This window comes from Lissotriton helveticus, chromosome 5_1 (assembly GCF_964261635.1).
Source record: "Lissotriton helveticus chromosome 5_1, aLisHel1.1, whole genome shotgun sequence".
Taxonomy (NCBI): domain Eukaryota; kingdom Metazoa; phylum Chordata; class Amphibia; order Caudata; family Salamandridae; genus Lissotriton; species Lissotriton helveticus.
This window is the reverse complement of record NC_136065.1, coordinates 2044695-2066475: the sequence shown is the minus strand read 5'-3', so window position 1 is coordinate 2066475 and position 21781 is coordinate 2044695.

Genomic DNA, 21781 nt, shown 5'->3' with positions numbered 1-21781 from the left:
ACGATCACATTTGTGGTTTAGAATTGCTCAAAATTTGGCTTGGGTGTAATCCTATCTTTTCTTACCAAGAATGGTATAAACACTGATAGGAGCATAAAGGGTTGTGGGGTGTGTACCCGTGTCCCCTAAAAAAGAAGTAGTCTTCATGCCATCTTTTGATAGACTATATTTTACATCAGGTTGAATCAAGTCTTTAAAATCCTTATTTATTAAATATTGGACACGGTCTAGACAGGAAGAGATGGCATTAATGACCAATGTACTCCTTTGATGTAGCAGTGGGTCTTGCATGCTTTTTTACGCTGTATTGAACATCATTAGGAAGTTGCATTTTTAATTAGATCTTGGTCTGTTCTATGGGATTGTGGATTCTGGGTTTTACTGTGCTCTTACCGTTCAATCATGTTTTATAGATATCTGTCCAGATAAACTCATTTATTTACTATTAGCATAAATCTCAAGGAAGGAAATCTAGGGATATGTGTGTCACCATGACACATTTGTGCTCAATTACATTTCGTGGACATACATCAGGAGCAATGTTTTACCCCTCTTGTACATAATACACTACAGACATAAAACACACTAAGTAGTATATGTAAGAGGAACATTTTAAATGATTCATCTAATGATAACTCAATCTGTTATGACACAACATACAAACATATATAGTGCACATACATGACATTAAGGATACCTCATCATAACCAACTCTCATAACTAACTAATAACTAAATCCTACAACTATCTGCTAACTTACATTAATACTAACAAATCACTTAAATTATACTAAACCTATCAGAAGTAAACATCATCCCTCCATCTTAATATAACACAACATTTACTTGCACTACACATAGAAATATTATGTGTATAAATTAGTATCTAAACAAGTACAAGAACACTGATTAACTACATATAAACATTAACCCCCTCCCAATAATGAATATATACAAATCGTAGTAATAATTAGAGCTTATGGTTTTATAGTATATATATGTTTTACATTTACATCTATATTTATCCATATTTAAATTGTGCTACTTTTATCTGCATTTTTATATATTTATCTTGGGTGAAAATGTTAGTCTTAAACTAGTATATTTCCACATTTATATTTCAGATGAAGGGACACCTTTGCTTGATTTCCTGACAAGTTTCAATGATATAAACACCGACAGATGATATAGCACAGCACTTACATCAAAAAATGCAGATTATTTGAACAATTTAATGCAAGTCTACTGCTCTTTAAGCCTCATTACTAAATGTATTTTTTAACCCCACACTTGTAAATCCACATAGCTATTGGGCTCGTTGTCATGACTGACAGCATTTAGAATCACTCAAATAATAATCTATTTTATGTTTTTATCCACATTTAAAAAAAATACAGGCAGCAAATCAAATAGCTTTCTGTTCGTGTTTATCTGTAAAAATCAGTAAAAATGGAAAACAGGGAGCCTTATTAATGATAAACTGATATTTACTTAACACTATAAAACTAATCCAACCCTTCCCTTACTCTAATCTAGAAAATATCCAGCTAAAAACTGAACATAATGAAATATTACCAAACATAATTTCAATGAAGTATTACATAATAAAATTAAACATGAATTGCAAACACCATTTGATACAGTGCCTGCTGGCATCAATACAGTAATTTGTTGTTGACCAGGAAAAGTTAGCAAAATATATCCATTTACTTGTTTATGTATTTTAACAAAGTGATATTGTGTTTTATCAATTTGAGATGGGTCAGATCTTCTGCTTTGGTTTGGCCTGTCCTCTGTCACTTTACTTACTTTTGTGTACCGGGTTAAGTGTTGATCCCGGTGAGGTGGCTGCCTGCCTGGTTGTCGGATCTTCCACTGTCTTTAGGCTTTCACTTTTGAATATCATCGATTTTGTCCACATTCTAAAATCCTGCTGCCATTTTTCTATGCGCTCATATTATGCCTTCGTGGTGGTAGATCTTCTTGGCATCAGCATTGATGTTAGCTGCGTGAAGCAGAAATGTACATCCGTTACCAATGATCATATGTAAGTTGGGGAAGTTGTGAAAATCTAGACATAATTATAAAAGATGATGGTAAATTCAGCCAGCAGGAAAGAACAATTACCAAAGATAAAGGACTAGAACCACAGTCCAGCATGAGAGATTGTCATAAATACTGCCCATTGCACATGTTATGAGGCCAGCTAAGAGGAAACAACACAAGGCTGTGAGTAAATTCAAGTCAAAGTGTCATTGCAAAGGGTTCCAAGATAAGTCACATCTACAATGGCGCACACATGTGTATTTCCTGATGATTCCCTCTCAGAGCAGTAAGTCTTGTATCTATCCGGTCATTTCTCTCTCTCGCGATATTTCACCGCGTTCCAAACACCAACTCTCTAGAAAATGGTGTTTGCCGCTTTTTGTTTTGTATTTATTTTATTTTTATGAACTCCCTCCTCCTAACCAGTTTGAGAGGAAATTCCCCACCTACAACTACAGTGCTATTTGATTAGGCTCTACAGTGCAGGCGGCGAAATGTTTGTCGGCAGAAGGAACGGGGCCCAAAGTCCGCACCAGTCACCATGCTCACTGTCCCTCCTCGAGCAGACCTTCCACAGGCTCCCCCATGAGTGTGTACCAGGGCTCCTCATGGGACTCAATGGTGCATCCCTGGCTCTGTGAAAGAGAAAGAAAGAGTGTGGAGGAGAAGGGTGGGGTATGGGAGGGGGAGGGGTAAGGGAGGGAAGTATGGGTGGATGGAGGGGAGGCAGGTGTCGCAGCCAGCAGTGGAACATAGTAATGTTTTACAGACTTATATAAAAACATACAAATCATAGAATTATTATGATTTCTATGTTTTTATATGTCTGTAAAACAATACTATGTACTATACATTTGTATAATTTTTTAATGAAATGAATGACTTGATTAATAAAATATCTAAATCGTTTTATATATTAATTGTTTTTGAAACTTTTTGAGCTTATTGTGCGATACAAGTTACAAATTGACTAATTAGACACATGTTTGACATATGTTGAGTAACTATATGATTGTCTAGGAATTTATTTTACATTGTGTTATACCCTGCCCTAGAAATTGGAAACTATCAGGGGGTCCTTGTTACTTTCAAATATATGCTGCAAGAAGTGTCAGACTCCCCCTTCCCAGTACCCTGCAGCCAGTTGTGCTATGAAATGCAGCACCGCGGTTCCTCGGGAGCCCCTCAGAAGGCTCCCAAGAGGACCATAATCCTCATTAGGCCACTCAGAGGCGCTAATACCACCAGGACATTACATCTCCACACCGCAGCGCAGCATAGCGCAAAAAAGCAGCCATATTGGGCAGCAGTAGGTTCTATAGACCAAAGTCACCCTACTCATTGTCATATTTCATAGTTTTGAGCCTAACCATACTTCTTTTTTTTTCTTAAATCTTTTTATTAGTTACAGCCAACCGTGTGCATTAGAGGACAGTACTTTCCGCATATACAGATATCAGTACTGGACAGTTATCAAACAGCATTTATACATTACTTAGTATCCACACCTTCTGTGTTCCTACGCATTTCCAATTCCACTATCGGGGACACCACTATCTCACCTTGATATTTATTCCAGCTGGACCATTTCCGGTCCCATTTCTTGGGGCACCCCCTCTCTACAAAGTCCTCCGTTTCTGCCAGCATGCATCTGTCAAATTCTTTCGCCCACGTATGGACACTCGGAATAGTTGCTCCACCCCACCCTTTCGCTATTTCTCGTTTAATCAGCGTATAGCCGAGTGTAGTAAACTGTTGTTCCACTTCCGTCGGGTCAGTCGCCTCCCATATATTCAACAAACCCCGTCGTGGCATCAGGACAATCTCCTTACGTAAGGCCTTATGCATGTGTTCTGAGGCGCTTCCCACAAGACACGTAGCCTCGGGCAGCTCTACATAGTGTGATAAAATGGCGCCTGTTGGCCACATCCCCTCAGACAAAGATCATCCGATCTAGAACCTATTTGCACCAGAGTCTGCCCGTCATATACGAGCGGTGCAGTATCCGAAGTTGGATTAGCCTAAATGTTTGCGTGATGGCTGCCTACCGAGGAGACATCAGCCTTTCTGTTACCTGCCCAGACCAGGGAGGTCAGGATACGCTTTGTACTCCACAAAGGCAGATTTAGTTATCAGGGAAATTTACTTTACAGGAGCCATCATGCTGAGGGGTACCCGGCCCCTAACCACGAGCGAGGGGGATTGTAGTCCAATTTGCAGTCTCAACGCTGGCCATGTTTTCCCAATAATGTTTCTCTTTAGGGTGTGAACCAATCAAAACCACAAGAGGAGAAATTCTATGTCTGTCAGGGCAATCCTAACTCAGAGAGCGGCCTCGCATCCCATCAAGGCTGCATGTGGGACCAGCGCCATTTAAACTTTATCAATATACAATTCAAAGGCAGCGCAAAATCTCTCCAACAGGTGATGAACAGACTCACGCAGGGTCTTCAACTACCTTACTGTGAAGTCGGCGTACATTTACATTACATGTGCAGTTCTACACACGCGTATCCCCCAGTTCTGGTAAGACATCACAGAGGTGGAGCGGCACGACCTCTACTCCAAATGCAAACAGTGACAGTGCAACCCTGTCCCTTTGCCCTTTCCATCACCCACAACAATCCCCCAGTGCTGGATATGGGCAAATGTTTGCTTTAAAGCTGTGAGACTAGATTTAGACCACATACCATCTGCTGCAGGATCAATAAATCTGGCTGCTTCAACCACATTAAAAGGCTGGTGTCCACCTAAACAATAGAATAATATAGTCATTATAATTATTAACGGTATTCACTGTGTTTGAGCATTGTGATACAGGATTGGACAATTTCCACTAACATTCATGTTGTGTCCACAACATACAAATTTGCCAACATAAGTGGGAGCCGACCAATGAAAAAAATACAGTTGTAATGGAAGTAATGCAGCCGCCCTTGCACTATGCTGCATTGGTAATTGCCATGTTTTGTGACTTTATACAGGGCCCAACCTGAAGGAAATATGTCAATAGATCAAAATGTCGCTAGTCATGCTGATTGTTGCCCCTCTCTTAGTAACACAGCAATGTGGTGCAAGAGAGCACGAGGTACCATTTGTCTATACATTTGAACAAATGTGATTTTGTGTTAACAAATGTGACCCTAAATAGACGGGCACATTTACTGAGATTTTATGCTGAGATTGCATCACTTTTATAGTGCTGCCCTGGCATAAAATCATTTTTGCTGTTTATTAAGCCACTTTACGTAGTTTACTAAATGTAAAGTGGCGCAAGCCACCACATACCACTACCTTGCATTACCTTCTGTTGGGAAGGCGTTGCAGAGGTGTAGCATGGGCGTTCTCATGCATCTACCTATAAACAACTTGTAAACCTTCTACAGAACGAGCACCTTTATCTTGCATTTGTCGATCTATAATCGGCATTTGACCTTGTACCCAGAGCACCCCTATGGGACAGATTGAGGGTAAAAAGGGTTCCAAACAATATATTGGATATATTGGATTCTTTGCATCAGGATACCTATGCTCGTGTAAGATGGGGTCAAGGGGGAGAGTTGACTGAACCGATTGACATTAAGAACGGTGTTCAACAAGGTTGTGTCGTTGCCCCCAGCTCTTTTCATTATATCTCAATGATGTGATACGCCTTGTGGAGGGCGGTCTCAATGATGCCACTTGTCTTTGTCGCCATAAAACCTCTCTACTACTTTTTGCTGAAGACGCTCTCTTGATCTCAAAGACCCCTCTGGGGCTTCAGCCCTTGGTGAGTTGGTTTGAAAACGCCTGCGCTGATAGAGGCCTCGTAATAAATCATTCAAAAACCACGTGTATGACCCTAAACCCCCATAAACCCTTTGGGGGTTCAATACTGTTCTGGAGGATGTCCCCTTGAGAGGATAACGGAGTATGATTATTTAGGGATAGGGCTGACTAAATCTATGTACTGGACCCCAGAAGTAGGAAAGAGCACCTGAACTTTAACTCATCACTCTGCGGCCATAATAAGACAGTATAGAGCACCCCGAACGGGGTTCACCTCACCTGCACTCAAGGTGTAGAGAGCGAAAGCTGAGAGTAGTGTGCTTTATGGAGCTGAACTATGGGGCATCTCTGGCCTTATTAAACTGGGATCTGCAGAGAACAACTTTGAAAGAGCTATAACCAATCTCCCCATTAAAACTCCTCTAATACCACTAAGAAGAGATCTGGGTCTCAACCCAATAACACATATAGCCCAATTAAGACTATTACTGTGCTGGAGTACTCCATAGAATTGGAGGCCTACCATGGAGCCATGGAGGAGGGGGCTTTACTGGAGAGATGTTTTAAAATAAAGGGCTGCTCAACATAAAACAAATTGTTAATACAAATTGATCTAGGTGAATGTTGCTCTTCCGCATACTCCATGTCTCACCTGGCCAAAGCCACTCTGAAAGGTGCACACTGGGCTTATGTTTATGACAGCGAGTTTCAGTGGATGACTGGAATTCATATTAAACCTTTTAGAATGTTTGAACCTTTTCTGGATTTTATTATCTCATCGACTGCAAGGGCACTTTTTCTTAAATTTCGCTACTGATTATATGTTTTTACAGCAAATTGGATATCGCGAAAGACACTAAATACTAATTGCCCTGTGTGCCAGAAATCCAAGAGAACACTAGCGCACTTTTTATTTTTTTGCCCGGGCTATATCCAACCCAGGAAAACACGTGTGCACACCTGCAGACAAGCTCTGCTGAGGAGCTTCAAGGGAGAAGACATTCAACTAGCCAGCAGGCTAGTACGCTTTATGAAAATAGTCAATACGGCTCTAAACCCAGAGGCTAGTAACTAAACTTGAATTACTGTGACTAGTTTTCGCAATCTAAGACGATTTTCTTTTGATAAATAAAGTCACTACTGATCGTGAAGGGCCTTTTCTATTAACGGACAGTATCGTACTAACTGCACGGCTTCTTTTTCTTTTTTAATTTTTCTAAAAGTGTTTTTTAATTGCTCGCAAAATTGTTATATTTATATTACAGCTTCCTTCTTGTTTTTACTGAGTAATTGCAAAGATTTTAATTAATCATGCAATAAAAATTATTATTATTATTATTATTATTAACCCAGGAAAACATGGATTATCCCCCTGTGCAAAAAATCAGGCTGCTGCCAACTTGAGGTAGCTTTACGCCTACTCTGCACAGGTTTGTCGCAAACAGTAGAGTGTGCGGTATCCAAGTATCTCCACTGGAGTTAGGATATCAGATGTAAGGCTTTAGAATGAGCAATATGGATAGTTCTCTTATTAGGATTATTGTTCAGCCCCTTTTAGGTTTATACAAGCGCTAGGACCAAAATGGCCTCCACTTTTAATCGATGTCTATGATTTTATATATATATTTATCGAGATAGTTTCCGTTCACAAATAGGGGTATGAAATGTGATTGCCAATATAACACATCTTGTTTTTATTATTACGAGTTAGAATTATAATGTTTTTCTAACTTTCATCTATCTATGGTACATGACATACAGGTATTTTTTATTTGAATTGATCTGAATCATCATCAATTAAATTTATTTCGGTTACTGTACCATAAAAGTGCATAATACAAGATAATGAATATAATAAGAGCATTATAATACAAATCTCAACTCATTGCAGTATAAATATGTCAAACAATCATACTACATCAATGGTCAGAATGCTACCACAATACTCAGACAAAGACCATGGAACAAAACCTCAAAGAAAGTCCTTAAAAGTGGACTCATTAAAGGTCCACTCTGTCACACGAATTCTCTGAGTTGCCGCCCAGTGTGGGGAGCTCAGATATACTCAATGAGAGAGATGAGATAAAACTGAGCCCTATTATAATGGATTAAGTATAATTAGTCAAATGTAAAACCTGAATATCATTTTGCTCGTGGATTCCTCCCAGCCGTCCTTTCCCTATTGTTGACTACTTTACAATGTTCATTTCTACGACTGGACCTTATTTCAGCTTTTAAAGATCCTAAGAGTTCAGTGAAACATTAAGAAGGCATAAACCAATTATTTACAGGTTAAGATCCTTTTAGAATTTAAAAATATTTGGTAATGAAAACCACTGTCATAAAACGTAATGTATTACTTTCTTATCACTCAAGACCTGATATCAAAATCGAAAGCCCTAGCTGCATAAGGCCTGGCTTTCCATTCCTACTTCCAGAGTTCATACGAGAGCTCTGTCCCTCATCCGAGGAGCCTTTTCCTAACACACCATACAGAGAAAAGGAATCTGGAGACCTTGAAAACCATCGCATGATGTGAACCATATTTCCGAATTCTAAGCGCCTCGAGATGGTTGGACATCCCTATGTTCCTACAAACCTGCACTATCCACCTTTGTCTTTCCCTTTTATAAACTGGACATAAGAAAAGAGCGTGAGCCTCAGTTTCTTCTTCTGCGCCACAGGTGGGGCATTCCCAGTCGGGTAGCAAACCATGCCAGGTGTCTGTGGACACTTTCTTAACTCTCTCCCTGAAATATCAGCTTCCCTAGTCAGCTCTTCCCCTAATATCACTCTTCTGGGGGATTTCAATCTACACTTTGATGATCCAAATAGTGCAGACGCCTCTAATCTTTCCCTCGATCTATCTGCTTTTCAGCTCTCACAAAGAGTGAAAGGCCCCACACACAAGAAAGGCCATACCTTAGACCCTGTTTTTTCCAACAACGCTGAGCTGTCAGTGGGCGATCCTCTTACCGTGCCTTGGTCGGATCACTTTTTAATTCCCACCTCACTGAAGCCACTATCTCCACCCACCATCACTGATCCCATTATAAGGAGAGACCGTCCTTGGTCCAAGCTTTCTGCTGAATCCTGGATCACTGCTCTTGAAAACTCTGAACCTAAATCAGACCTCAGCCCTGTCTTAGCCTTAGAAAACTTAACTCACTGGTTGACAGTGGGTTAACTAGGGAAACACAAACAAAAAAGTGTGAAGGGCTTTTCACATAAAATGTATATGATAAATGTCTAAGTTGTGATATGATTTAATGTTGGTAAATAAAAAAATGTTTTTAAAAAAAATGAAAACTTTATTTACTGGATGGAGTCTTCACTCGACACAGTCATCCCTGTTACTTCGAGCTACAAAAAAGGTGAGAGAGAGAAGGTCATCGTGGTACTCACCTGAACTCTGTTCACTAGAGCAAATCTGCAAGAGACTGGAGAGGAAATGGAGGACAGACTACAATGAACCAAGTAAACTAAAATATAGAAAATCTATAAAACTCTACCAGCTGGAAATAAAGAAAGTACAAGCACTTTATTATGAAGGAAAAATTAACTCAGCAGCCAACACCCCCCGGGAAATCTTCCGCATCCCAAAGAACCTTCTAGAGCTTCCACCCTCAGACACAGAACAAATTGTCTCGTCTGCCCGCTGCAATGAACTTGCTGAATTTTTCCACGGAAAAATTCAAGACATCTTTAATGCATTTCCTGGTCTCATATGCCCTATTGACCCTCTAGCAACAGAGAAATCCCCTCTCTCTACTAAGCAGGTACTGGAGGAATACCCGCTATGAATTTGGATATGCCATCAGGAATTCTTCCCCAAATAAAATCAGGCTCCCCTCTGGACCCAGCATCCCTACACTTCCTATGAAAAGTCAAAGAAGTAGCGCTTCCAGTTATATTAGAGGTGATACAACTATCCATTTCTTCTGGCTTAGTTCCAGGTGCCTAGAAGCATGCCACGGTGAAGGCTTTGCTTAAAAAGCCTGGCCGAACCCCTGCTGTTCTGGGTAATTACCGCCCTATCTCCTTGATCCCTGGGATCTGTAAGATCCTAGAGAAATATGTCAACACGATCCTCTCTGACTACCTGGAAACTCAAACTCCTACACTACTCACAGAAACTGCTCCGCTGGCCGTGGTTGAAGAATCCAGGAGAATTCTTGATCAGGGAGGAGCAGTAGCCATCATCCTCCTCGACGCAAGTCTTGCATTTGACACAGTCAACTTTGAAATACTTTTAAATAGACTTAGTATGGTTGGAGTCTCTGGTGGTGCCATCACCTGGCTCAGGTCCTATTTAGATGGTGGATAATTCCAGGTATTTGCAGGAGACTCTGTTTCTAAGAGCTTGCCGCTCAGCTGCGGAGTGCCACAGGGTTCTTCCCTGAACCCCACACTATTTAATGTATACATGAAACCGCTCGCAGATATTATTTTGCCATACAGGACAGCTTTCCAAACTTTTTATGTTGGGGACACACTTTTTGGAGATGCATCATTTTGGGAAACAGTAAGGCAGTGTAGCGAGTGAACATAGCGTAGCAAGCCCAAACTACCTAAGGGTGGTTCGGGGGGGGAGGGGTTCTCACTCACTCTGTCTGTCTCCCTCTGTCTCTCTCCCTCTCTCTCCCTATGTCTCCCTCCCTCTCTCTTCCTCTGTCTCCCTCACTCTCTCTCCCTCTGTCTCCCTCCCCCTCTCCGTCCTTCTGTCTCCCTCACTCTCTCTCTGTCTGTCTCTGTTTGTCTGTCTGTGTTTCTCTGTCGGTCTCCCTCTGTCTGTCTCCCTCTCCTTCCCTCTGCCTCCCCCTGTCTGTCTCCCTCTCCTTCCCTCTGCCTCCCCCTGTCTGTCTCCCTCTCTGACTCCCTTTCTCTGTCTCCCTCTCTGTCTCCCTCCCTCTCCCTCCCTCTGTCTCCCTCTCTCTCACTCCCACTGTCTGCCTCTCTGCCTCCATGTCTGTCTCAGACTCTGCCTCTATCTGTCTGTCTGTCCCTGTCTGTCCCTGTCTCTGTCTGTCTGTGTCTCCCTCCGTCTCTCGCAGCCTCCCTCCCTCTCTATCTCTCTCCCTCCCTGTCTCACTCACTCTGTCTCCCTCTCTCTTGTTCTCCCTCTGTCTCCCTCCCTCTCTCTCCCTCTGTCTCCCTCCCTGCGTCTGTCTCTTGTCTGTCTCCCTCCCTCTGTCTGTCTCCCTCTCCCTCTCTCTCTATCTCCCTCCTTCTATCTCAATCCCTCTCTGTTTCCCTCTCTATTCCTGTCTTCCTCCCTCTGCCTGTCACCCTCTGGCACCTCACCCCAGCTTCACGGGCACACTCAGCTGCATCACGAGTGCTATGCAGGTCTTTTAAGGACCATTTACTTGTTAATGGGGCTTTGTTGTGAATCTCCCAGCCCCTCCCCCCCAGAGCAGCGTGTCTCGGAGTCTGTGCTGCTGTGGCTGACTCCAAGACACTCTTTCATAGGAATGCCTCCTAAGTGCCTCATCCTGTGACAAACCCACCACTTGCAGGCGACACAGTACTGTGTCGGGTCACACAGTTTGGAAAGCTCTGTGTATAATGATGTCCTCAGGCAGGTAACGTTGATAAGTGGTTTATTAGATATTAGGTAGATAAGATAGTATAAACCATAAAGACCCCAACAGGAACATCCTGCAAGATGCTCAGCCCCAAGCCAACTGCCAGCTTAAGCCCACAGATTGCCAGCATTCCACAGAGCATCATAGCCAGAACATTCTATAATAAAAGGGGATAGTGCAAGGATACTACACTCTGCCATATGGGATCAAAATTGTCACATATGCCAACGATACACAGTTGGTGGTTGTTCTCAAGCACCACCAGAGCACCCCATCCGACCCGGAAGCTTGCTTAGTGAAAGTGGCCTCATGGATGGACCACTCCTGTCTTAAACCAACTGGACGAAAAACAGAGCTAATGCTCCTGGGCATCTCTGAGTAATAATAATAATCATATTTGTAAATCGCGAACAATCACCCGTAAGGGTCTCCAGGCGCTGGGGGCCGTCGGGAAGATTAAGCAAGCTATTGCCCAGAGTCACACGGTGCTGGGCTAATCTTCCGCTGGTGCCGGGAATCGAACCGTGATCCCCAGATTCCAGCGTCAGTCGCCATTGCCGCAGCGCCACACCTCTCCCAGTATGGAGCCTAAGTTAGCTTGGCCACCATGCCTTGGCCCTGCCCCCAACCCTAATACTAACATCAAAAGCCTCGGTGTCTTTCCGGACAAATCCTTTAAATTCGACCACCAAGCAGTGATGCTGGCCGGGGCCTGCTATGGCATTCTCAGACTCCTGCGGAAAATCCTTCCTCTGATTCCTGGAAGAGCGAGAAGAATCATGGTCCAGGCCCTGGTCCTCTCTTGATTGGACAAAGGGAACTCCCTCTATTTGGGAGCTCCTAACTCAACGATAAGGAAACTCCAAGGCCTTCAGATCTGAGCCGCGCGGCTGCTACTTGGTGCGCCAGAATTCAGTTTGAATATTTACTTGTCTTCATTGTAGCGCTTCCCACCACATACTGCACCTATGGTGAATGCACAAAAGCAAAATGATTCATTTTTAAAATGCTGTTCCCTCACACACTCACTAGCGGGTGTAGTGATGTATAGCAGGTGAATCTGGAATAGACCACACTGTAAAATATTGCTAATTCTTCACAGCTTGTTATCCAGCGAAATATAAATCTTTTTATTAAACACAACATTTCATGTACAGCAGTTTCCTGGTCCTTATGATGTTTCACATCAGCCTCTTAACCCCTCAATGTTACCACTTCCCTCTCTCCTGACCCTTTCAACTAACCAAGCTCCCTTAAATATGTTTTATTCTTTTTTCCAGTAAAACTAAATCATGCAATGACTTACACCATCTTCTCTTAAACTGTACCTGTTTTTTTGTTACAGGTTAACTTTTTCTACACTCCCTAAACTGACAGTACTTTGTTTACTTTTCGAATTAAAGACATTTTCAATTTTTTCCCGATTAAGTGGCCAGGAACAAAGTTATGATCAAAATATTAAGGGAGGCAAGAAATAATTGAAAAAAACTCTGAAACTGATGAAAGGTTTGTGATATTTTGCTGGGGAAACAAATTACCTGGTTTTCTCCAGGGCTTGTCCTCTTTTGAATCCAAGTCACCTCCAGTGGTGGAACCCCATTAATACTTTCGGGGGCTTCAAGATCAACACCTTTTACTTTCCTCCTGTAGGGAAAAAACTAAGGTGAAAATTACACACGCAACTATTTTTAATCTTCATTTGTGCAATTTGTCGCATAAATACTTCATGAAATAAGCCAAAGAATGTTCTTATTTTAACTCTTCTAAAGTGACTCAGACACCAAGATGCATTGGAGCAGTTTAACCCTCTAGCGATGAAACACAGTTTAAGAGACGAAGAATTAGCACATTTCATAGTGTGACTTTGTAACACAGCACAAGGTTGAACACACCAGGACACTACACATGGATCTAATACAAGCCAAGCATTCGGGGATGGGGCAGAGAAGGGACAAGTTTCTTCTTCATAACACAATACCTAATTTTAATAAGAAAGATAAAAAGAGAAACACAAGGTACCTTTCCATACGTGCACCGAGCAGCAGTCAAAAGTGACGTAGCACGAGGGGTAAAGTGCCAAGGCTGATGTTAACCTTAATACACCTTCTTAACTCACCTTAGACAGCTCGAGAGCAGTTCAGGCTCCTCAGCTGATGCCCTGGAGCTGCCTCAACCCCTCCAAGACATGAAAACCCCATCCCCAGACCCCTCTCCTGGGCAGGTGTCCACAGGGGCCTCGTCCCATCCCCAGACCCCTCTCCTGGGCAGGTGTCCACAGGGTCCTCGCCCCATCCCCAGACCCCTCTCCTGGGCAGGTGTCCACAGGGTCCTCGCCCCATCCCCAGACCCCTCTCCTGGGCAGGTGTCCACAGGGTCCTCGTCCCATCCCCAGACCCCTCTCCTGGGCAGGTGTCCTCAGGGTCCTCGTCCCACCCCCAGACCCCTCTCCTGGGCAGGTGTCCACAGGGGTCTCGTCCCATCCCCAGACCCCTCTCCTGGGCAGGTGTCCACAGGGTCCTCGTCCCATCCCCAGACCCCTCTCCTGGGCAGGTGTCCACAGGGTCCTCGTCCCATCCCCAGACCCCTCTCCTGGGCAGGGGTCCACAGGGTCCTCGTCCCATCCCCAGACCCCTCTCCTGGGCAGGGTCCACAGGGTCCTCGTCCCATCCCCAGACCCCTCTCCTGGGCAGGTGTCCACGGGGTCCTCGTCCCATCCCCAGACCCCTCTCCTGGGCAGGTGTCCACGGGGTCCTCGTCCCATCCCCAGACCCCTCTCCTGGGCAGGTGTCCACAGGGTCCTCGTCCCATCCCCAGACCCCTCTCCTGGGCAGGTGTCCACAGGGTCCTCGTCCCATCCCCAGACCCCTCTCCTGGGCAGGTGTCCACAGGGTCCTCGTCCCATCCCCAGACCCCTCTCCTGGGCAGGGTCCACAGGGGCCTCGTCCCATCCCCAGACCCCTCTCCTGGGCAGGTGTCCACGGGGTCCTCGTCCCACCCCCAGACCCCTCTCCGGGGCAGGTGTCCTCAGGGTCCTCGTCCCATCCCCAGACCCCCCTCCTGGGCAGGTGTCCACAGGGTCCTCGTCCCATCCCCAGACCCCTCTCCTGGGCAGGTGTCCACAGGGTCCTCGTCCCATCCCCAGACCCCTCTCCTGGGCAGGGGTCCACAGGGTCCTCGTCCCATCCCCAGACCCCTCTCCTGGGCAGGTGTCCACGGGGTCCTCGTCCCATCACCAGACCCCTCTCCTGGGCAGGTGTCCACAGGGTCCTCGTCCCATCCCCAGACCCCGCTCCTGGGCAGGTGTCCACAGGGGCCTCGTCCCATCCCCAGACCCCTCTCCTGGGCAGGTGTCCACAGGGTCCTCGTCCCATCCCCAGACCCCTCTCCTGGGCAGGTGTCCACAGGGTCCTCGTCCCATCCCCAGACCCCTCTCCGGGGCAGGTATCCACAGGGTCCTCGTCCCATCCCCAGACCCCTCTCCTGGGCAGGTGTCCACAGGGGCCTCGTCCCATCCCCAGACCCCCCTCCTGGGCAGGTGTCCACAGGGGCCTCGTCCCATCCCCAGACCCCTCTCCTGGGCAGGTGTCCACAGGGTCCTCGTCCCATCCCCAGACCCCTCTCCTGGGCAGGTGTCCACAGGGTCCTCGTCCCATCCCCAGACCCCTCTCCTGGGCATGTGTCCACAGGGGCCTCGTCCCATCCCCAGACCCCTCTCCGGGGCAGGTGTCCACAGGGTCCTCGTCCCATCCCCAGACACCTCTCCTGGGCAGGTGTCCTCAAGGTCCTCGTCCCATCCCCAGACCCCTCTCCGGGGCAGGTGTCCACAGGGTCCTCGTCCCATCCCCAGACCCCTCTCCTGGGCAGGTGTCCACGGGGTCCTCGTCCCATCCCCAGACCCCTCTCCTGGGCAGGTGTCCACGGGGTCCTCGTCCCACCCCCAGACCCCTCTCCTGGGCAGGTGTCCACAGGGTCCTCGGCCAAGATATAAAAAGGGCCACAACGTTTCACAATGTTTCTTTTTACCCTGAACCCAATGCTGAAGGGGTTAAGGTTTGGCATTCATCAATGAAAGGAAATGACATCATCACTGCACTCCAGAAACACATCTGGAAGACAGAGACCCCATCAGTCTTGGGATTGCACGATTCCCTTAGACTGTCCTCTTCCAACACAAAACATAATAGGGCCGCCCTATCATTCTACAAGACACTGAACATTAGGGGCTAGAATAATAAAAAGATAGACAAGCATTGGCAGAGCCAAGAGGTCTCGCCTTTGGGACCTTATATGTGTCTAGCCGAGCAACAGCTGATGTATCACCGAGGATATTGTGCTGCAGAACTAAACACTTAAAAGGTCCCAAAGGCGAGACCTATTGGCTATGCCAATGCTTGTTTAAGTTATGGGCTGTAAATGGCTCTGATACACCGGCGGGCCTGGTTCAAGTGATATAAAACATAATATAAATGGATACAGAGCCCTCGGGGGTGCCCATGTGTGGGTGAACTGGAAATAGAAACCTAACCTGGCATCAGGAGTGAAGGTTGAGTCCCTGACCTGCTGAGTGATGCTCGTGTGTCGGGGGTCCCTCACCTCCAGTCTCCAGGCCGCGCTCCCTCCTCTGTGCGCATCTCCTGGACGGGGCCCCGCACTCCCTCTGTCTGCCCATCCTCCGGCCGGTCCTCTCCGGGGGTGGGTGAGGCCTGGAAGCAGCGGGGGTCCATGGTCTCCAGCAGAGGCCGGGCCTGGGCTCCGGGGGGGGGGGGGGGGCCTCTCTCTCTCTCTCCTCGGAGGGGCCTCTCTTCTCCTCCTGCGCACGGATGGAGCAGGTTGTGGCCCCCAGGGCGGGGCCCTTTATATCCGAGAGCTTCCAGAATATTCTGGGGTGTTCCAAGGCCTGAGAGGGCGGGGCTTCAGAGACTCCTTCCCGCGCTCACGTGGGACCACGTGGCTGAAGGCCGACGGAGCTGCACGTGTTCTATAGCGGCGAAGGACTTTACCATCGGCCCAGAATGGACAGTTCCATACATGACGACTCATCGGACACCAGCGCTGAGCTCAGCTCCGCACGTGTCACTGTCTGCAGGAACCTTCATGAACAGCAGGAGATCCAATGACTGACCCTCCCTGGGGCGCAGCTTTCATGGGTTTTTGCACATTGCAGCACCTCTGCATTTTAACACCCCTTTTAGAGTTATATCTATTTTACTTTTACTTTTTCTCATTTGTATCTACTTGCTCAGTTTTTTTGTAAAGGATTGTAACTAATAATTCAATAAACAGATTCTATCCATTCATTATTACTATGTGCTCGATACTGGGGGTGGACGGGGTTGTATGCTGGGGTGATGTGCTCGGGGATGGATGGGGTTGTATACTGGGGTGATGTGCTCGATACTGGGGGATGGATGGGGTTGTATACTGGGGTGATGTGCTCGATACTGGGGGATGGATGGGGTTGCATGCTGGGGTGATGTGCTCGATACTGGGGGTGGATGGGGTTGTATGCTGGAGTGATGTGCTCGATACTGGGGGGTGGACGGGGTTGTATGCTGGGGTGATGTGCTCGATACTGGGGGATGGATGGGGTTGTATACTGGGGTGATGTGCTCGATACTGGGGGATGGATGGGGTTGTATACTGGGGTGATGTGCTCGATACTGGGGGTGGATGGGTTGTATGCTGGGGTGATGTGCTCGATACTGGGGGATGGATGGGGTGGTACGCTGGGGTGATGTGCTCGATACTGGGGGGTGGATGGGGTTGTATGCTGGAGTGATGTGCTCGTTACTGGGGGGTGGATGGGGTTGTATGCTGGGGTGATGTGCTCGTTACTGGGGGGTGGATGGGGTTGTACGCTGGGGTGATGTGCTCGATACTGGGGGGTGGATGGGGTTGTATGCTGGGGTGATGTGCTCGATACTGGGGATGGATGGGGTTGGATGCTGGGGTGATGTGCTCGATACTGGGGGGTGGATGGGGTTGTATGCTGGGGTAATGTGCTCGATACTGGGGGGTGGATGGGGTTATATGCTGGGGTGATGTGCTCGATACTGAGGGATGGATGGGGTTGTATGCTGGGGTGATGTGCTCGATACTGGAGATGGGTGGGGTTGTATGCTGGGGTGATGTACTCGATACTGGGGGGTGGATGGGGTTGTATGCTGGGGTGATGTGCTCGATACTGGAGATGGGTGGGGTTGTATGCTGGGGTGATGTGCTCGATACTGGGGGATGGGGGGGTTGTATGCTGGGGTGATGTGCTCGATACTGGAGGGTGGATGGGGTTGTATGCTGGGGAGATGTGCTCGATACTGGAAATGGGTGGGGTTGTATGCTGGGGTGATGTACTCGATACTGGGGGGTGGATGGGGTTGTATGCTGGGGTGATGTGCTCGATACTGGAGATGGGTGGGGTTGTATGCTGGGGTGATGTGCTCGATACTGGGGGATGGGGGGGTTGTATGCTGGGGTGATGTGCTCTGTAGGAAGGGGGAGTCTCTGGTTGGCGCAGTGCAACACTGGCGACAAGCAGGGCCTCTCCCTTCCTCGTCAGGGCTGAGGGTTACCTTCAAGACAACCTCTGCTTACCCTCTAGGTAGTGTGGCTTAAGCAGTCTTAGGCTAATCTCTGGGGCATGTAGGGTTAAACATTTGCAATATCATACCATCACAACCAACCCACCACACAATGACACCAAACTGTATTTGTAAAAATATATGTTCTTTATATAAATCTCAAGCAGGCTTGTAAATACAGTCTTGGTTACTTCAAATGCAGGTTCCAGTTACTCTTTATGAAAAAGGCACAGTTCTTGAATAAATGCGGTCTTTTGGGCCTTCTGCCCAGCTTTACGAAGGTTCAAGGGTCTTAGAGCGCTTCTAGGCGCTTTCCGCTGTCTCAGCTGCCGAAATGAGCTACCCGGCGGGGCCTGACTCGGGAAGAGGGGGCCGCGGGCCTTCGGGAGCGTCAGGCGGGGCCTCGGGGGCCAAGAGCAGAGCGAGCCTCTGCTTCAGGGGCGGCTCGCGCTGCCAGCGGTTGTGCGGCTCCCGGGGTGCCGGAGATCAGTCAGCGCGGTGCGAGCTCGGGTTGCAGGACGCTCGCACCGCGACGGGCCAAAGACAGTACCTTGAACTTCTTGGGGTGATCCTTGAAGAGGACGGCTGCAGGGGAGGGAGCTGTCCCACGTCGCGTTGCTTCCTTGACGGGCGAGGCGAGCTGCGGCTCGAGGCAGCAGGTCACGGGTCACCCGGGGCGGCGGTGCTCGATGGGGTCTCAGGTCCTTCGCTCAGTCTCCTCTTCGGTCCTGACGGCGGCGGCTGGGTGTGGCGCAGTGGCAGTACGGTCCCCAAGTGCGGGACGTACCCAGCCAAAGTGCCGGTCGCGGTGCTGTCCCTTCAGCGGGGCGGCAGGCCAGACGCTGCTAGTGAGGGAGATGACAAGGGCGGCAGTCCGTCTTTGCGGGGGAATCTACGGCGCTTGGGCCCAGTAGACTTCGGTGCTTGGACCGGACGGGTCCTCCGTTACTTTGCTCTCGTGGGGCCAGGTGCAGATGCCGTCACGGTGTTCAGTCCAGCGGCGGGCTGGGCTTCACGTTGTTATGGCGATCTGCTCACCCACGGTCACGGTGTGCAGGGGGCTTGATGCTCTTGTCTTCCTCAGGCAGCGCTGCAGCGATAAGCAGCACACACAGCAGATGCTTTGGTCAGGGGTTAGCGCTCACTGTTCCTGGAGCGCTGGTCAGGGGGCAAGTTCAGCAGCAAGCCCTTGGAGATCTTTTTAGCAGAGTTTGGCACAAAGTTCAAAAATAAAGCAAAAGTCTCTTGTAGTCTTTTCTTCTCCTCTCCTTTGGCAGCAAGGCACCAGACACAGGCCAGAGTCAGCACTCCTCCTTGTAGTCCTTCCAGGTCCTTCTCTTCGGGCAGAGTTTCTCTTGTAGCACAAACAGGATCTAATTTACAAGGAGCAGGGCTCCTACTTTTATACCCAGTTTCTTTTGTTCTAGCAAGCCAGGGGGGCCTCTGCATAACTGCTCCAGTCTCTGAGTACTTGTTGTGGGTACTTGTGACTTCTGCATTCAGTGTGAGGGCAGGCACATCAGCCGCTCCCCAGGGGGGCGGAGCCGGCATTGAGAGGGCAGGAGTGGCCTGAGCACTTTGTTTACAAGCTTCGGTCCTTCCTGGGCCAGGTGCAGGCTGAGTCATCAGTCGCTCCCCAGGAGGGCGGAGCCAGCATTGTGGTGGCAGGGGCACAGCCTGATGCATCATTCAGGGGAAACTCCCACCACCCATTAAGGGGTCCTCCTGCTAATCACTACCTGTCAACTCCCAGCCCTGTCACTCACACACACCAGACAGTCAGATCCACATCCAAGCAAAGGCGGGCTGAAATGGTTAGGCAAGCAAATGCTAACTTTCTAAAAGTAGCATTTGCAAACACAGGATATTAAAATAAACTTTACTAAAAGAAGTATTTTATTATTCTGAGTTCAGGCATACTAAACACGAATCTCTACCATGTTCCCTGAGCCTGCTGGGATTATAGAGTGTAATAATTCCAGCAGCTCATCTGGCCTAGAAGGGAACAGGTAGCCTTACAATAGTGAAAAACGAATTTGGCAGTAATTCACTATTAGAACATGCCACACACATCAGGGCATGTTCTACCTTACACTTACAATGCACCCTGCCCTCTGGCCTACCATAGGGGTGACTAATATGAAGGTTAAGGGAAGGTTTAGGGGCTGGCAAGTGTGTGCACTTGCCCAGCCAGGGTGACAGTACCAGACTGCACGCAGGTTCTGCAATGGCAGACCCTAGACACATTTTAAGGCTGCTTCTGTGGGTGGCGCAACCAGCGCTGCAGGCCCACTAGCAGTGTTGGCATTCACAAGCCCTGGCACTCCTGGTGCACTTTACTAGGGACTAACAGTAAATCCAATGAACCAATCATGGACATCAATCATATGTACACTTTACAACAGGGAGAGCATATGCACTTTAGCACTGGTCAGCAGTGGCAAAGTGCCCAGAGTCATTAAACCAACAAAAACAGGTCAGAGAGAGTATTGGAGGAAGGCAAAAAGTTTAGGGATGACCCTGCCAAGAGGCCCAGGTCCAACACAACCCCCTTCCAGCCAAAACGCAGGGTAGACCAATCACCACTGTGATGGGCTTCCCTGCTTTGGGCGATAGAACCTGGACCTGGCCCGCAACAGCAGGGGCACATTCCAGTTCTACGCCAATCTGCACCTCCTTCAAATCCTCTGTTCATACTCTCAGGGTCCACCAAGCCAATCCATGGGAAACCCTTCTCTACACCTGTGGACACCACCTGTGCAGCCTTGAACCTTAATTCGCTCACAGGTGTGTCCCAACAGGCAGACAGAAAAATGTCACAGTGGCCACTGACAGTAGTCAGGAATGAGACCCAAGCCTTACGCCTCTCAGGGCTCTCAAACCTCTGTGGCCTTAAGGAGTGGGGGGCATTAGCCCCAGGTGCTTGGCACCCTTGGTCCACTCTCCCTCCTGTCAGGTCAGGTATGCCATCCTGGCACTGACCCACCAGCCTCAGGTCTGTACCTGACGGCTGTACTAAAGACTGGGGTGGCCTCTCCCACACCCGGTCCTCCTCCTGGGGGCTCTGTACCCTCCCACCTGGAGTGGTACCCCCTTCCAGAATTGTCAGGGCACCTGTGGCAGGTGACCTGCACAATTCGCCCACCAGTTCAGGGGTGCTATCCTGCAACTGGGGCACCAGGTCAGGGGGGACACCCTGCACCTGGCCCTTAAACCTAGGGTCTAAACCCTCAAACTGCACCGGGGTCAGAGGCGAGGACTCCCTCCCTCTGCACCCCCTTCCACAGTACTGCCCACTCCCAACTGGAGTGGTACCCCTAGAAGTGACATGGGCCAGGACACTGATTACAGTGGCCCTGCCCTCCAGGTCAGACAACACCTGACCCTGGCTTCTCAACTCAGGGACCCAACCCTGCAGTTGAACACTTGCCTGGCGCACCAGGACTTTCCGGGGAGCACGCCTGCCCCCCCTGAGGGTGGCACATAGCTCATGTGTCGTGCAACAGCCTGCCCGGCGCGGATCTCCCAACCCCTGTCCCTCTGACAGTGCGGGAAGATCCCCCAGGACAGAAGTGGTGTCCCCCTGGTCATTCACTGGGGACGCAGCCCTGCTGGCTGGCCCCTGACCCACTGGTTCTTCCACTGGGGACTCTTTCCCCCTCTCGCCCCTCTTTCTGGACTTCTGCACCCTCCCAACTGGAGTGGTACTGCCAGTCACCAGAACTACTGGAGCCCTGTTTACAGAGCCTCCACGTTCTCTAGCCACTGGGGGATCCCCCTCAGCGGGTGACTCATCCGGACA